The 17,492-nt window shown below is 44.7% G+C and overlaps 1 protein-coding gene across 2 annotated transcripts in view; it reads right to left on the bottom strand.

The window, feature by feature from the left end:
- LOC115092303 (cohesin subunit SA-2-like) overlaps positions 1-17,492 on the bottom strand; it is a 360,840-nt gene that overhangs the window by 50,949 nt on the left and 292,399 nt on the right. The gene's annotated exons all lie outside the window — the stretch shown is intronic.

The following is a 17,492-nucleotide window of genomic DNA, read 5'->3' as shown; positions in this document are numbered from 1 at the left end:
AAAAGCTTTTTCAGCATCTAGGCTAAGAATTAACGCCTCCTCCTTGAATGAAAACTGAGGGCTGCAATGAGACGTCTTACATTTTGAACCCCCTGCCGACACTGAACAAAACCAGTCTGATCTGAATGGATCAACATGGGCAAGACAGCGGCAAGACAGGCTGCCAGAACTGCTGCAAGTATTTTAACATCAATATTTATTAGTGAGATCCCACATCCTGTGGATCCCGCCCCTTTTAGGCAAAAGTATGATAGTCGAACAATTTTCTTCCTGAGGGAGGGACTGATTGTGTAGAAGAGAAATGTAATAAGACACCAGGCTCGGTAAGAGAGAAAATTTGAGTGCTTTATAAAATTCATATCTATCGGGGCCAGCTGCTTTACCTGTTTTTAATTTCTGGATAATGGCAAAAATCTCTGTGTCTGTTATACGGGCATTTAATGCTGGGAGCTTGTCGCCAAGCGATTGCGGCCAGGGAAAGTTTTGGAAAAAGTCTTCAGATACCGCCTGATTGTATGTTTTGGGAGCATATAACTTCTTAAAGTAATCTACAAAACTAGCTTCAATATCTTTTGGATGGGTGTGATAGGCGCCATTACTGCCTTTAATCCCAGCAATGAAAGATTTCGTTCTTCGAGGCCTAACTAAATTGGCAAGGAGCTTACCCGTGACATTCCCATATTTGAACAACTTATATTTATAAAACCTCAAGGATTTAGACGCTCTTTGGTGCAGAGCGGTGTTAAGAGCTTGGCGCACCCGGGCTACCGCTTGCTGATGCGTAGAAGTGGGATCCTATATAAATAGGTTCTGCGCTGACTTTAACTCTGTGGTTAATCGCAGAATTTCTTTATTCCGTTGCCTATTACGTGCGGCAACATAAGCTATAATTTTCTCCCGCATAACTGCTTTCCCAGCGTGCCAGAGCGTGTGTGGGGCAGTGTCAGGCAAATTAATAAATTCAATATACTCTTCCCAGCCTGCTTTGATATATTCAGGTTCTTATGGCCTGGATTGGCCACTGTTGGAAACAGGATGCTGGGCTTGATGGATCCTTGGTCTGACCCAGTATGGCATTTTCTTATGTTCTTATTCCTGGAAATGGACATCAGAACCCAGGTCAGGCGGCATTCTCCAAGAAAAAGCCTTAGGTGGGGACTTACCGATTTGCAAAGTAACAGAGACAGGGGCATGATCTGAGACTGAAATTACCCCTATGTTGGCGTCCATGACTCGGGGAAACATTTTTTCTGGTACCAAAATATAATCCAGCCTGGAATGAGAGCCATGAGGGTGAGAAAAGAAGGTAAAATCTTGCTCTCCAGGATGTAAAATCCTCCAAATGTCTAATAAATTCAACTCATGACAGAGGAAATTGATGCCCAAGTGCAGATCATTACTGCCCATGGGTCTCGGGGGTCTACATTCAATTTGTTTGTCCATAACAGCATTGAAATAGCCGCCGACTATTAATTCACAGTCTGGCAATTTAGATAAGAGACCCACCAAGTTAGCGAAATAAGCGTGAGTAAAATACACATTTGGAGCATAGGCATTGCAAAAAGCGACACACTGCTGATGCAGTGTCCCTAACACCACCACATAACATCCCTCCTCGTCTTGCAGAACTCTATCCAGCTGAAATGGTATCTGCTTATGAATAAGAATCGCCACACCTCTCTGGTGAAGAATAAGAGGAGGAGTAGCACCTCCCCACCCACTCTGTGCAATTTATTGTGTTCCACCTCTATCAAGTGAGTCTCCTGTAAAAAGACCACCTGTGACTTCAAACGTTGAAATAAGGATAATAATTTTTTACGTTTAATCGGAGAGTGGATGTCATCCACATTCAGGGATGTTATCTTTATGGAAACCATGTCAGCTGTTTAGATGAACAAAAAATACATGTGAAGAGAAAAAATTATGTACAGTGAGCATCCCAGATGCCCCCCAGCCTGAGCGTCTAAGCCCCCACTCGTAAACAAATACCTTATTCATAACCGTCTGATACAGAAAAGAAAAACTTGATGATTCTTGGTAAGTCGCTTGGGACTCTCTCCCCCCCCCTCCCCCCCGCGCTGCGTCTCACATACACACACAATCTTCATCCACACCCACGCATACCCCAAACATACTGAAAACAGCCATACCCAGAACTCATTGCTCCGCAAGAGGCAGGAAGTACCCATTACCCCCAACAGGTATATGGACTTCCCTCTGCCCTCTCTCCCCCGCAGCCCCCCCCCCTCCACCCCCTCCTTCAGCATTTGTCTGCAGTGACGTATGATAAAAATGAGCTAAACATATTAATCGCAGGTAACAACAAGACCGTCTCTCATAGAAAAAGAACAATAAGATAAAACAATTCAGTGAGAGACTGAAATCTCCCCCTCTATAGGGGACCAAAACCGTTGTGCTGGCATTCAAAGTGGAATAAGTACATGAGCTCCGATGGCTTCATTGCTCGCCGACCCGTGCTAATTAAGGAAGTGGTCCAGGCTCCAGCGCAGAGATGAAAGAGTGAGCTTCTTCCTTGTTACGAAAGAAGAGGACATTGCCATTGTGCTGAACTCACAGTTTAGCAGGAAAAAGGAGCGCAAACTGTATCCCCCGCTTATGTAACTCAGTACATGCAGGAGACAGGGCTTTGCGTTGTGCTGACACTGCCGCAGAGAAATCATGAAACAACAGAAGCCGGAAAAACGAAGACTAGAGTGAGACCCCTGTGGCAGAGAATATCATGGCATGCTGGGCATGCTCAGTGGCCTCACAGGGCCAGTCAAAAGTTTCTAGAAACTTTGACAGAAGTTTTTCCCACACTAGGGCTCCGTTACTGACATCACCCATATGTGAGGACTAGCATCCTGCTTGTCCTGGGATAAAGCCCTATCGCACGGCTTTACGCAAATTAAAAAGGTGTAGTTAAAGCCGTGCGATATGGCTTCACAAATTATGAAGCCAGCCCACTTGGCCACAAATCCTGCCCCAAACTCCTCCCCTTTTTCTAATTTGCATTGCACTATGCATTATGGCGTTTTGCATGCGTTAAAGGCGTATAGCACTTTGATAAATGATCTCCTAAGTGAGGTATTCTGCTAGCGTATAGTTTCTGTGTAGAGATCTGTAGCAGGTTTGTTCATTGTGTTTTCCCAATAGGAGGTGTATTGGTGTTCTAGGGCATGGTGTAATATTTGCAGTATTGACTAATTACAGATAAAGTTCTTGCTTTTGGAGTACTGTGTGTTAATGCTGCTGTAATATGGCAGGTTTGTTACATATGTACTGAGTGGGTTTTTTTCCAGGATTTTGTATTTTTTTACAATGTGCTTGGTAATAGAAGAAATTTGTGTTTCTTAGATAACACTAGAATGCTTTTATATAGTGAGGTGTAAGGGAGAATATCCTGCTCTGCTCCCATTGCTAGATGGATAGGAGTGTGTGTGTTGCAGGATGGGGATGGTTTGTGATTACAAAATATATATTTTCAGAACTGAAGGTATAGTATTTCTATTGGGTTTATCTTGCTCATACAATGACAAGGATGAACCTCTCTTAACAGAGAACAATGTGTTGGGTATGATCTCAATCTCTGAAATATACTGTTGATGTTCTTGTTAATATTTGCATTATGCCAAACAGCTTCTTTCTGAAGCTTGTTAAGGTGTTCACGTATATATATGTAGAGGCAATATATTGAGGTATGCTTGAAAGTCCTTTAAAATCAACTGAGTGTTGCCCAAACAAATAGGGCCGTTTCTGTATCTTTAGGCCACATTTTCTTGGTCTTTGATTGCATCTCTTGGTTCTTAATGATATCTCTCTCCATATATGGTTCAGAATAGTCACTTATTACTGATATTTCTATTTGTAATGCTCTTTTATTATTTTCTCTTTTACCACCATGTCTGGATTTCTAGCATCAAGCATTTACTGGTCTAGGAATTAATAATTATATTTTATAATTTATGCAAAGAATGTATGTAAGATAGAAAGACATTAACTGTAAATAAAAAGTAAAAAATTGGCAGTGAGAATGTGTATGGAGCTTGGTTGCCCCTATCCACCAAAACCAAAAAGGCATGCCCTTGTGACTGTTTGTTGGTTTTGTTGTGTGAAGACAGACTTTCTCCTCACGGGTGAGAGGCTCTTCTCTAGAGCATCCTTTCTCTGATGCCCATCTGCTGATACCCGCTATCAGCTCTTCCAGATACTTAAGAACATAAGAACATAAGAAAATGCCATACTGGGTCAGACCAAGGGTCCATCAAGCCCAGCATCCTGTTTCCAACAGTGGCCAATCCAGGCCATAAGAACCTGGCAAGTACCCAAAAACTAAGTCTATTCCATGTTATCATTGCTAATGGCACTGGCTATTCTCTAAGTGAACTTATTAGCAGGTAATGGACTTCTCCAAGAACTTATCCAATCCCTTTTTAAATACAGCTATACTAACTGCACTAACCACATCCTCTGGCAACAAATTCCAGAGTTTAATTGTGCGTTGAGTAAAAAAGAACTTTCTCCGATTAGTTTTAAATGTGCCCCATGATAACTTCATGGAGTGCCCCCTAGTCTTTCTACTATCCGAAAGAGTAAATAACCGATTCACATCTACCCGTTCTAGACCTCTCATGATTTTAAACACCTCTATCATATCCCCCCTCAGTCGTCTCTTCTCCAAGCTGAAAAGTCCTAACCTCTTTAGTCTTTCCTCATAGGGGAGTTGTTCCATTTTGCTATCATTGGTCCTGCCAGGGTGCTTCCTGGGCCCTTTTTTTTTTTTTTTTTTTTTTTTTTTAGCTGTTCTGGAATCCTGTTTTTTAGTTACCTTTATGGGAGTTGTTTGGGCCAATTTAGGTGGCATCCTGCTTCATGGGCTTACAATGTCTTTGTTTCCATAGGCCTATTTGGAGGGGGAAACAGGTGGGTTTTTTTTATTGTTCTCAACCCTGGGCCACTCCCTCTCCTTGTACTTATTAGGGCTGCTCCAGTCTGAAGACAACAGGTGCATGGCCAAGGAGCTGAGTTCGGGCCACCAGGACCTCCCATTGGGAGAGGCTGGCCAATGCCAAGCACATAGGAATGCCAGCCAAGTCAGGCCATGAGGGCCTCACTGACTAACTAGGGTGCCAAGCAGAGACCTACTAGGTGGACTAGTATGAGAAATATATGCCCAGAGGCAGCGAGAAGCCAAAGCAAGAGGTGTACCAAGGGGCACTGTCCTAGCTTTATTTGTATATGTTTCTCCACCCGGGCTTTGGTGGACTCCAGTCCCAGGGCAGGGGACTTCATACAGCAAGAACTTGTCTAGCAGTTCAAAATACCTACTTTGCCCACGAATCCACCCCTGGTGCTTTCGTCCGTCTTTGGAGATCCATTCCAAGATGGGTGACACGGAGGTCATCAGCTTCTATGTCCTGTCCGGAGCCATGAGTTTGGTCATACTAGGCCTACCATGGCTCCGGCGCCACCAGCCACAGTTTGACATGGCCACATCGGAACTTCTCTATTGAAGACCTGGATGTACCGGATCCTGTATGGAATCCAAAGGGTCATCGCTCCCTATGGTTGTGGCAACCACCCTTCCGAGACCTTCAACTTCTGATCAGGAATGCAGAACTCAGAGTGTGTCACAACTCCTCCAGGAAAATGTCCTGAAAATAGCCTATAACCAGCTATAAGCACAGCTGGAACAAGAGAGATCCGAATGAAGGAGCCTGGAGAAAGAAAACAACCGTGCTAAGAAAAAATTTGAATTTCTTATCACTGGAAAAGATGAAGATATACAAGTCCTGCATACTCAACTTCAGCAAGAAGTACTTCTGTCTAGCCCTATCAGTCCAGAGTCTAAGGTAGATGCCTCCACCCTCACGGTAGGGGCCGTCCTCTGCCAAAATACTCCACAAGAGATTACCCCTTCACCTGCAGCTCAGCTTTCAAGCCAATAATTGCATGAACGTTGGGAAAAAGTCAACTGTTTGTTTGTGAAAGCTACCAACCGAGTTAAGAGACATGCATTTAACCAAAGGAGGCCAGTGTCTCAGTGCAAGACAAGCAGAAAAAACATTCGTTGCAGGTACCACTGCAAATGCAAGCCCTCAGGAGGGGGGCAGTGTTGCATTCAGCAGTCTGCAGGCTGCTCCCATGGACCGCCACTTTCACCTTTAGATCCCAGCCAGGCCAAGAACTCCAACATGCGGCAGGATGCCACTGGTAATCCCACGTGGCTAGATGCCGCCAACATGTGGCAGATGCAGCCGTTCCTGCACTGCTCCTTCTAGGGTGCACATGACACTATTTAATTTAAAGGGCTCACAGTGGGAAAAGCCCTGTGGTACCCCGAATGACATCAAATGTGCTGGCCTATAAAAGGTCCCTGCTAGCCCTGCTTTGATGCCCTGGCAACAGGTCTTCCTACTTGCTAGTAGTGAATGTTGTCACAGCATTCCTGCTTCGGTCCCAGCACTCCCAGTCTTCATTCTCCAGTCCCAGTGTCTTCATTCTCCAGTTCCAGTGTCTTCAGTTCTTCATCTCCTGGTTACCTGCCTGTTCTTCTCCTTGTCCTCCTGCCCTGCCTATATGTCCTCCTTCCCTTCAGATGGATACCTGGTATTGACCTTGGCCTGACATCTGGATTCTCTTGACTGCCACCTGCCACTACTACCTGCTACCGGATTCACCTGTCCTACGTCATCTCTGATTCAGTGACCTCGATGGATATCTCCACCATCAGCAGAGGCCCCATCTACGACTTGCAGGCCCCAGCACCCAAAGGCTCAACCAGAGGGGAATGTGGGCTGGTAAAGGCGAAGCTCCAGTTGGGTCTCTGCCTCATCCAGGTCCACCTGTTGACTTTGGGGACCTTCCTGCAGGTTGCCCCAAGGGTCCACGAACTCAACATTTTGTTTTGTATACATATTTACTTTTGAAAGAAGTAAAGTATTATGGCTTAAGCAAGGCATAACTGAAAACATGAAATGAAAATAGATTTGAACAGTTCTACAATAAGAGATAAAAAGCATGAGGCAGCTTCCTATATTTAATACTAGTTAGTCATTAAACATTTGATTTGCTTCTAGTATAAACATTCTTTTTTTTCCTAGACTTCTGGAACTAGGACGTAAATACTAAAACATCTAAATATAGAAACAGTGAAACACAGGGCAGCAGGGCCCTTTTCCAAGTCAAAGCTGCATCTTTGCATAGACAAAACTAAGCATCTTCGTGAGATAAAGACAGAGCAAAAAGCAGGAGTTTTAGCTGATTTAACCAGGGGAGAAAGGAAACAAAATTCTTGATATTATCTCTAGCCAAAGTAATTTAGTTCACTTTACAATTTTTAGTTAGTTTAATATCAGTTCAATTAAAATTAGCTTTTAAAATACAGTTTATGTAATCTGTATTTCATAGTTTGAAATTGCACAGATAAACCTCATGGTGGCAGTATAAGCTTGCATTATATCGCAGCAATAAAGCAGAACCTGAAAAGGCAAAAATAAAGTAATACTTATTTTATGTTCTTATTTTAACACATACAATCATTACACATAGCACATAATTATGATGCCAATAAGAAAATGCCAGCGTATAGCTTCCTACCTTTCAAAATTTACCAAAGGAAAAGCACAGTTACATACCTGCAACAGGTGTTCTCCTAGGACAGCAGGATGCTACATGTGAGTGACATCATCTGATGGAGCCCGGCATGGAAAACTTTTGTCAAAGTTTCTAGAAACTTTGGCCAGTAGACTGAGCATGCCCAGCCCAGCCCTGCCAGCTACTATCCGCGCATCCACGCGAGGTCCCCCTTCAGTCTCGTAACATAGCAAAAATACAAGCGAAAAATGAAAACAAGAAACCGAAGGTGAACCCAACATCATGAAGAGGTGGGCGAGATTCCTGAGGACTAATATCCTGCTGTCCTAGGAGACCACCTGTTACAGGTAAGCAACTGCGCTTTCTCCTATGACAATCAAGATGGTAGTCCTCACATGTGGGTGAGTACAGAGCTCCAGACTGCCCCATTCAACTAGAGAGACCAACAGCGGCCGAGCAAGGTGCCAAAGGGCACAACACAACTGCAGCGCCGTGGGGATAATTCGAGGAGGTCTGTTCGCACAAGGAGCACGAGTAGAGACAGTTGGGTTCAGGCCTGGAACAGGTTGCGCAGGACGGACTGACCAAAGGCACTGTCCTGACGGCTATCCCTGTCAAGGCAGTATGATCTTTATATAACCTTTATGATCTTTGTAATTCTTACAGCTTGCTTATCCCATTATTTCCAATTTGCTAGTTGCCTGTTATAGCCTCCCCTTATAGACTTAATACACCTCGCACCGCTTTGACCTCTGATTTATGTGATTCATGTGATTGATTGATGTGACTGTCCCGAATTGCCTTTTATATCATTCCCAATTTGCTTTCTGCCTACTATAATTTGCTGTCTGCCTTCTATAATCACCCCTGTTATAGTTTTAATAACTTGTTGTTTGCCTGTATAATTCCCATGTCATAGTTTTAAATACCTCTCTCTTCACCCCCTGTTCAAAATTGTTCTTTGTAAAACTCTGTTACGCTGCATTACTAGTTCTATGGAAACCAATGTGAAGTTCCTAACGAATGTCGGTATACAAAAATGTTAAATAAAATAAATAAATAAAGAGTGAGCTGCAAACGTGTGAAGAGAACTCCAGGTTGCAGCCCGGCAAATTTCTGCGATGGGGACTGCATGCAAATGGGCCACTGATGCTGCCATGGCCTGCACAGAGTAAGCCTTTACCCTGCCAGCTAGCTGAAGGCCTGCCTGCACATAGCAGAAGGCGATGCAATCTGCCAGCCAGTTCGATAAGGTTTGCTTACCCACTGCTGCACCCAACCTACTGGGGGTCAAATGACACGAAGAGCTGGGTGGGCTGTCTGTGGCTCACCGTGCGATCTAAGTAGAAGGCTAGCGCCCATTTACAGTCCAGGGAGTGGAGAACATGTTCCTCGGGGTGGGAATGTGGCCTCGGGAAGAAGGTGGGTAAAACAATTGACTGATTGATGTAGAAATCAGTCACTACCTTGGGCAGGAACTTGGGATGCCTATGCAGGAACACACAGTCGTGGAAGAACTTTGGGTACGCAACCAGGACCTGAAGCTCACTGACCCTGCGAGCGGAAGTGATCGCCATCAGGAGCATGACTTTCCAAGTGAGGAACTTCAGGTCACAGGACTGCATAAACAAGTAATTTTTAAGAAAATATAAAAAACCCAAAACATATATATTTACAAATTCAATAAAAGTATGAATACAAAATTAAGAAATAAAATTTAGATAATTGGAGGTTGCAGGTTTTTTAAGACCTATGATTGACAAAATGATAAGGGGAATAGAACAGCTCCCCTATGAGGAAAGACTAAAGAGGTTAGGACTTTTCAGGTTGGAGAAGAGATGGCTGAGGGGGGATATGATAGAGGTGTTTAAAATCATGAGAGGTCTAGAACGGGTAGATGTGAATCAGTATATTTACTCTTTCGGATAATAGAAAGACTAGGGGGCACTCCATGAAGTTAGCGTGTGGCACATTTAAAACTAATCGGAGAAAGTTCTTTTTCACTCAACGCACAATTAAACTCTGGAATTTGTTGCCAGAGGATGTGGTTAGTGCAGTTAGTATAGCTGTGTTTATAAAAGGATTGGATAAGTTCTTGGCGGAGAAGTCCATTACCCTCTATTAAGTTCACTTAGAGAATAGCCACTGCCATTAGCAATGGTAACATGGAATAGACTTAGTTTTTGGGCACTTGCCAGGTTCTTATGGCCTGGATTGGCCACTGTTGGAAACAGGATGCTGGGCTTGATGGACCCTTGGTCTGACTCAGTATGGCATTTTCTTATGTTCTTATGCCTCTAAAATGCTGAATGTTCTTGATAGAACAAGCATGAGGTTCTCAGGTCTTTTTCCTCCTTATTTTTAACATCCGGAAGTAACTACATAAGAATATTGTTGAATATGTTATGAGTGAAGTTGATTTGTTTTTTTGATGTGATATTCATGGACTTCACAATTACCTGTTGATATGGTGGAATGATACAGAGGCATTATGTCATTCTCCATTTTATTCACTATTCCCTTCCTAATAATTCCTAACATTCTGTTTGCTTTTTAGACCGCCACAGCACACTGAACCAATGATTTCAGTGTATTGTCCACTATGATGCCTAGATCTTTTTCCTGGGTGATAACTCCTAATATGAAACCTAGCATTGTGTAATTACAGCATGGCTTATTTTTCCCTATATGCATCAGCTTGCACTTGTCCACATTAAATTTCATCTGCTATTTGGATGCCCAATCTTCCAGTCTTGCAAAGTTCTTCTGCAATTTATCACATTCTGCTTGTGATTTAACTACTCTGAATAATTTTGTGTCATCTGCAAATTTGATCAGCTCACTCACTGTTCCCCTTTTCAGATCATTTATTAATATATTAAAAAGCACCAGTCCAAGTATAGATCACTGTTTACCTTTCTCCACTGAGAAAACTGACCATTTAATCCTACTCTCTGTTTCCTATCTTTTAACCAGTTTGCAATCCAGAAGAGTACATCGCCTCCTATCCCATGACTTTTTAATTTTCTTAGGAGCCTCTAATGGGGGCCTTTGTCAAACACCTTCTGAAAATCCAAATACAATACATCTACCGGCTCACTTTTATCCATGTTTATTAACTCCTTCAAAAAAATGTAGCAGATTTGTGAGATGACTTCCCTTGGGTAAATCCATGCTGGCTATGTCCTATTAAACCGTTTCTATCTATACATTCTGTTATTTTGTTCTTAAGAATAGTTTCCATGATTTTTACTGACACTGAATTCAGTCTTACCGGTCTATAGTTTCTTGGATCATGCCTGGAGCCCTCATAACGCCGCTGTACAATGGCTCTCAAATCGGGCAATTTGATTTGAGAGCCGTTGTACAGCGGCGTTATGAGGTGGTGTTGAATTGTGAAGAGACACGGAGTTGCGGTTAAATGAACATTTGGAATTATGTAGGCATCAAATCGTGAAGTACAACAGAATTGAGGCAGATCCAGCCCATTCTACGGAGGCATTTGGAGTTAGTGTGGTGTCCTCCGTTGAAAATACCTGTGGAAATAATTATCTTTCGTGTCTTCAGAAATTCATACATACATGCAGTGTGGGTACCGATGAGTGAATGGAAGAGTCAATATATTGAAGTACTGAGTCCCTATGAAGGAGTAGTGGGTCTGTTAAAATCGTGGTATTAATTCAACCCCTGAGGAAGCTTACGTGCGAAACAGGGTCCTTGTCGGGATTGAGAATACAAAGGACTGAGTATACACGGGTCTGAGAATACAAAGGAGTGAAAATACACATGTATTGAAGATTTGAAGAATATCAATGATTGCTGAAGGATTACAAAGATTTATACTTTGGAAATTTTGATACTGTACATGTATATTAATTATATATAGGGATTATTGTCTCATCTATTGTAATTTTTGTTTAATAGGTATTTTGGGAAATGTGCAATATGGTGGGGATTTTAATAATAGTATGAGTGAGTGAGTGGATGATTAGTGTGTTTTATGGGATAGTTTGTTATGTTAATTATGATAAATGTTTTTCTGGGAACTGTTGGGTATCTACACTATGTTAAGAATTAGTTGATGAATCAATAATAAAAAATAATTTATGAATAATTAGTATGTGTAATATTTTAATGTTATAAGTTATTTGACATAATATTGGGGTAGATTTTCAGACGAGCGCGAACAGCCTACTTTTGTTTGCGCTCCAGGCGCAAACAAAAGTACGCTGGATTTTAGTAGATACGCGCGTAGTCGCGCGTATCGGCTAAAATCCTGGATCGGCGCGCGCAAGGCTATCGATTTCGTATAGCCTGCGCGCGCCGAGCCGCGCAGCCTACCCCCGTTCCCTCCTAGGCTGCTCCGAAATCGGAGCGGCCTAGAAGGGAACTTTCCTTTGCCCTCCCCTCACCTTCCCCTCCCTTCCCCTACCTAACCCACCCGCCCGGCCCTGTCTAAACCCCCATCCTACCTTTGTCGAGGGATTTACGCCTCCCGGAGGGAGGCGTAAATCCCCGCGCGCCAGCGGGCCTCCTGCGCGCCGGGCCGCGACCTGGGGGCGGGTACGGAGGGCGCGGCCACGCCCCCGGGCCGTAGCCACGCCCCCGTACCCGCCCCCAAAACGCTGCCGACATGCCCCCGCAACGCCGCGCGCTCCGGCCCCGCCCCCGACACGCCCCCAACACGCCCACTCCGAAAACCCCGGGACTTACGCGAGTCCCGGGGTTCTGCGCGCGCCGGTGAGCCTATGTAAAATAGGCTCACCGGCGCGCAGGGCCCTGCTCACGTAAATCCGCCCGGTTTTGGGCGGATTTACGCGAGCAGGGCTCTGAAAATCCGCCCCTTTATGTGGAAGGAATATATGTAACAAATTTATTATCAGCTTAATAGTACATTTATAAAGCATTTAGACAATTAGTATTAATGAGCAGATTATGCTTTTTCACGTCCTTATAGTGATGTTTCAAGTCCAAGATACGCCAGGAAGTTGACTTAAGGATAGCCGGACCCTTCCAAAATCCACCGCTAGGGTTATCACCCAAGAAGGAATCATGAAAGTTCCATCTTATTCATAACCTGTCATACCTGGCGAGCCAGTTATTTAATGATTAGATTGACCCGCGGGCATGTACAGTCCAGTGTGCATCCCAAGATCAGGCCACTGTCATCTTGTGTTGTGGCCTGGAAGCCCACCTGGAGGCTGATATTGAATCGGCTTTCCAGCTGCTGCCAGTCCACCCAGATTCCTTCAGATTCTTGGGATTCTGTTTTGAGGTATAGTACTACTTCAATAAGTGCATGCCAATTGGCTGCTCCGTATCATGTGCTTATTTTGAGATGTTTAGTTTATTTCTGCATTGTGTATTGAGGCATTCATCAGGATGCTGTGAGGTGGTGCACCCACCCTGATGACTTCCTGTTTATTGGTAAAGGGGTCTGTGAGTATTCGACCCTGCTTCAGGTATTCAAGGGTATAGCTGCAGAATCTGGTATTTTGTTATCACCAGAAAAAATGGTTGGTCCTGAACCATCCATTGTGTTCATGGGTATAGAGCTCGATGCGCAGGCGAGAATGTCCAGAATCCCGCAAGAGAAAGTTCAAAAGCTGAGGGAAGTTATGGCAGTAGTCAGTAATGCAAAGACGGCAACCTTGAGGCAGCTGTAGTCCTTGATTGGTTTGTTTAGTTTTGCCTGATGAGTGATTCCGATGGATCGGATATTCATACGACAACTAGAGAATGCCTTGGCGGAAGTTCAAAAAAAGCATCATCACATCAGAGTTACAGTCCCTATTCAGCGTAACCTAAAAGTTTGGGAACAGTTCTTGCAATCCTTTAATGGGTTAATAATGTGGCCAGACCCTCCCAGATACAACATCTACTGATGCTTCGGGCCTTTACTACAGAGGTAACTGGTGTGCCGAACCATGGCCTAAGGCTTGGCACACATTCAGCACAACACAAGACATAAGAACATAAGAAAATGCCATACTGGGTCAGACCAAGGGTCCATCAAGCCCAGCATTCTGTTTCCAACAGTGGCCAATCCAGGCCATAAGAACCTGGCAAGTACCCAAAAACTAAGTCTATCCCATGTTACCATTGCTAGTAATAGCAGTGGCTATTTTCTAAGTCAACTTAATTAATAGCAGGTAATGGACTTCTCCTCCAAGAACTTATCCAATCCTTTTTTAAACACAGCTATACTAACTGCACTAACCACATCCTTTGGCAACAAATTCCAGAGTTTAATTGTGCGTTGAAACATTTCTCGAGTTGTTCCCTATTTCTGAGGCTGTATACATCTGGGGAGAAGATTTGCCCAATAGATATGTGGTCTTCAGATAAGATATCAGGGCAGTAGTTGAGCCTATCAATAGGCTGACAGCCAGAACAGTGGAGGGTATCACATTAGTGAGAGAATTGGTGTTGCAATGCTTGTGACGTAATATTACGATGTGCACATCTCATGTACTGGGCCTGGAGAACAGCATAGCTGATTCTTTGTCACATTTTAAGTGGTCATCCTTCAGATCCATGGCGTCAAAGGCAGACATCAATATGACTCCAGCACCTCTGGAAGTTTGGTAGCTTGACCCCTCTGAGATTTGGAGAATGATGCTCGACTCCTTATCCGACAGCTCCTGGAAGACCTACATCAGCGCACTGTCTGATTTTAAGGCTTTTATATCCCACAAGGATCATGACTGGTTATGGCAGAAAGACACCTAGGCAATGGGCGAGTATATTCTTCAATACAGGAATAGTAATACCTTCTGTATCCACTCGCTTAAAAGTGAATTTTAAAAGCTTGGTGTGCGCATCAATTAGGGGATATGCGAATATGTTGGGCCGACACAGGCCGAGTGGATTTTAAAAGCCGCCCAGATATGCGTGTATCTCTCGCTGCGTGCATAAATATTTTTTTCCAAAAAAGGGGTGGGGCATGGGTGGTCCTGGATTTCACACTGAAATTAGTGCATAAATACTTACGCGCACAAGCACATGCTGGGGTCCCCTACAGAATAACTTTACTTCTGCTATGGATAGAGTGTAAGTCATACAACAAAAAAATAGATCAGCGGGTTTTAGGGGTTGGGGCTAACAGGGGAAAAGGGAGGTTATTAAACTAGGGGGGGTTTGGAAGTCATATCCATTATTTGGGCAAACTGGGAAAACTGGTAATGGCATTGGCAACTGTCCCTTTTAAAATCCCCCCACTTACGCTATAGAAGCGGCCTTTGCATGCATAGGCGTGCGCCCACTTAAAATTGCGCGCACATGTGCACACGATTAGCCTATTTTATAACATGTGCACATATACGGGCGTATGTTATAAAATAGCTGTGTTCCTTGGAACAAGCTGGCAAACGCGCACACACGTGCGCCCACGTGCCTGCTTAAAAGTTACCATCCCTGTGGGGCTAGCATTCTTTGCAAAGGCCTTAGGCCAATCAGTGGGTCATGAAGGGGTGGGCAAAAAAACTAAGAGAGCCGGCGTGACCAGCAGTGCCCAATCATTCATGAGAATCTGTGGGTGATGGTTTAGAGTTTATACAGTGTGTGTTTCGACTAATTCGAAGTTCAACTTTTCCAATGTGCCTTCTCATTAGCTTTCTTTCCAGCAGTGGGAGTAAGCGAATTAGTGTCACGATCGCCCAGCTCATCTGCATCAGATTTAGAGCTTGAGGATGTGTTATTGATGTGCGCCCATACTGCTATTAATTTGCGTAGGTCAAAAACAATCAAGCGAGGAAAGGGGAAAAAATTATCCTACGTAGATTAAAAGGGTGCGTTACATGCCCAATGTCAAACTTCTGGCGCTACTTATCCCTTATGCTGAACGTGCTGGGCCTGCTGTCAATATATGCGCATGTACAGCCATTGTCATGTTTTCAAATCACTTGAGTTTTACAAATGAGCCTGTGAGCTACAGGAAAAGAGCAAGGGATATTCCCCTTTCATTCATTCAGGACTGGGGCGGTGATGACAGCTGCAACCCTGGGGTTACCTGGCAAAGATATAATGATAGTGGGTAGGTGGTGTTGTCGGCATCATCAATTGTATGTGATGCCTGAATCCTATTACCATTAGATGCATATCTAACATGCTATGCTTATTTCAGCTGATAGTCAACTAATGAGCTTCGTCTGGACTATAGGGCACTCCTATGTCTATTGGGCACACAAGCAAGCTCTAGCGAGAACACTTGGGGTACATCTGGGAATGGCAGCAGCACAAATTACAATAATGTGGATAAGAAACCAGGGAAGGAAGTGGGACCAGCTGATGTCCCACATGTGGTGATTGTACAAGGAGCAGCTGTCCGTCCATGTCTGTTGTACACTCTTAACCTTTTGTAGCTGCACCTTTCAGTTTTTTCTATTTTTCTCATTTTATCAAAGTCTTCCTTTGAAGGTTAGTACTAGGAAGTAGATTTACTTATTGTCATTAAGTCAAATTTGATCATGTTATGATCATTACTGCAAACACATTACCTCTCTCACCAAATCCTGTGTTTCACTAAAAATTAGATCTAAAACAGCTCTCTCTCGTTGATTCCAGAAACAATTGCTCCATGAAGCAGTCATTTATTCCATCTAGGAACTTTTACCTCTTTATCATGTCCTGTTACATTTACCCAGTCAATACTAGGGTAATTGAAATCTCCCATTATGACTGTACTGCCAAATTTGTTAGCGTCCCTAATTTCTTAGGGGTAGATTTTAAAACCCCGGCGCATAAATCCCGGGCCTTACGTGCACTGAGCCAATTTTCAAACGGGCCTGGCCACGCGTGTAAGTGCCAGGGCTTTAAAATGGGGCGATCCAGGGGGCGGGGCGGTCCAGGGGGGTGGGGTGGGGCGGGGCTAGAGGTGCCCGACACAGCAGCCATTTGTGCGCATGTTATAAAATTGCGCGTGCCCATGGACGTACATGCATAAGTTTTGAAAATCTACCCCTTAGAGCATTTCATCATCTATCTTATCTTTTTGGCCAGGTAGACGGAGGTATACTCCTACCGCTATACTCCTCCCCAAAACAGTGGGATTTCTACCCATAAAGATTCTTCTGTGCATTTAGTCTTATGCAGGATCTTTATTCTGCTGGACTCTATGCCATCCACATAAAGGGGCGGATTTTCAGAGCCCTGCTCGCGTAAATCCGCCCAAAACCGGGCGGATTTACGCGAGCAGGGCCCTGCGCGCCGGTGAGCCTATTTTACATAGGCTCACCGGCGCGCGCAGAACCCCGGGACTCGCGTAAGTCCCGGGGTTTTCGGAGTGGGCGTGTCGGGAGGCGTGTCGGGGGGCGGGGCCGGAGCGCGCGGCGTTGCGGGGGCGTGTCGGCAGCGTTTTGGGGGCGGGTACGGGGGCGTGGCTACGGCCCGGGGGCATGGCCGCGCCCTCCGTACCCGCCCCCAGGTCGCGGCCCGGCGCGCAGGAGGCCCGCTGGCGCGCGGGGATTTACGCCTCCCTCTGGGAGGCGTAAATCCCCCGACAAAGGTAGGATGGGGGTTTAGACAGGGCCGGGCGGGTGGGTTAGGTAGGGGAAGGGAGGGGAAGGTGAGGGGAGGGCAAAGGAAAGTTCCCTTCTAGGCCGCTCCGATTTCGGAGCGGCCTAGGAGGGAACGGGGGTAGGCTGCGCGGCTCGGCGCGCACAGGCTATACGAAATCGATAGCCTTGCGCGCGCCGATCCAGGATTTTAGCCGATACGCGCAACTACGCGCGTATCTACTAAAATCCAGCGTACTTTTGTTTGCGCCTGGAGCGCAAACAAAAGTAGGCTGTTCGCGCTCGTCTGAAAATCTACCCCAAAGTGTCACCCCCCACCAGGCTGATCCACCCTATCAATGCAATATAATTTCTACCCTGGCACAGCACTGTCCCATTGGT

This window comes from Rhinatrema bivittatum, chromosome 5, assembly GCF_901001135.1.
Source record: "Rhinatrema bivittatum chromosome 5, aRhiBiv1.1, whole genome shotgun sequence".
NCBI classification, from domain to species: domain Eukaryota; kingdom Metazoa; phylum Chordata; class Amphibia; order Gymnophiona; family Rhinatrematidae; genus Rhinatrema; species Rhinatrema bivittatum.
Note: the sequence above shows the minus strand (reverse complement) of the source record. Positions and strands in the feature narration are given on the sequence as shown.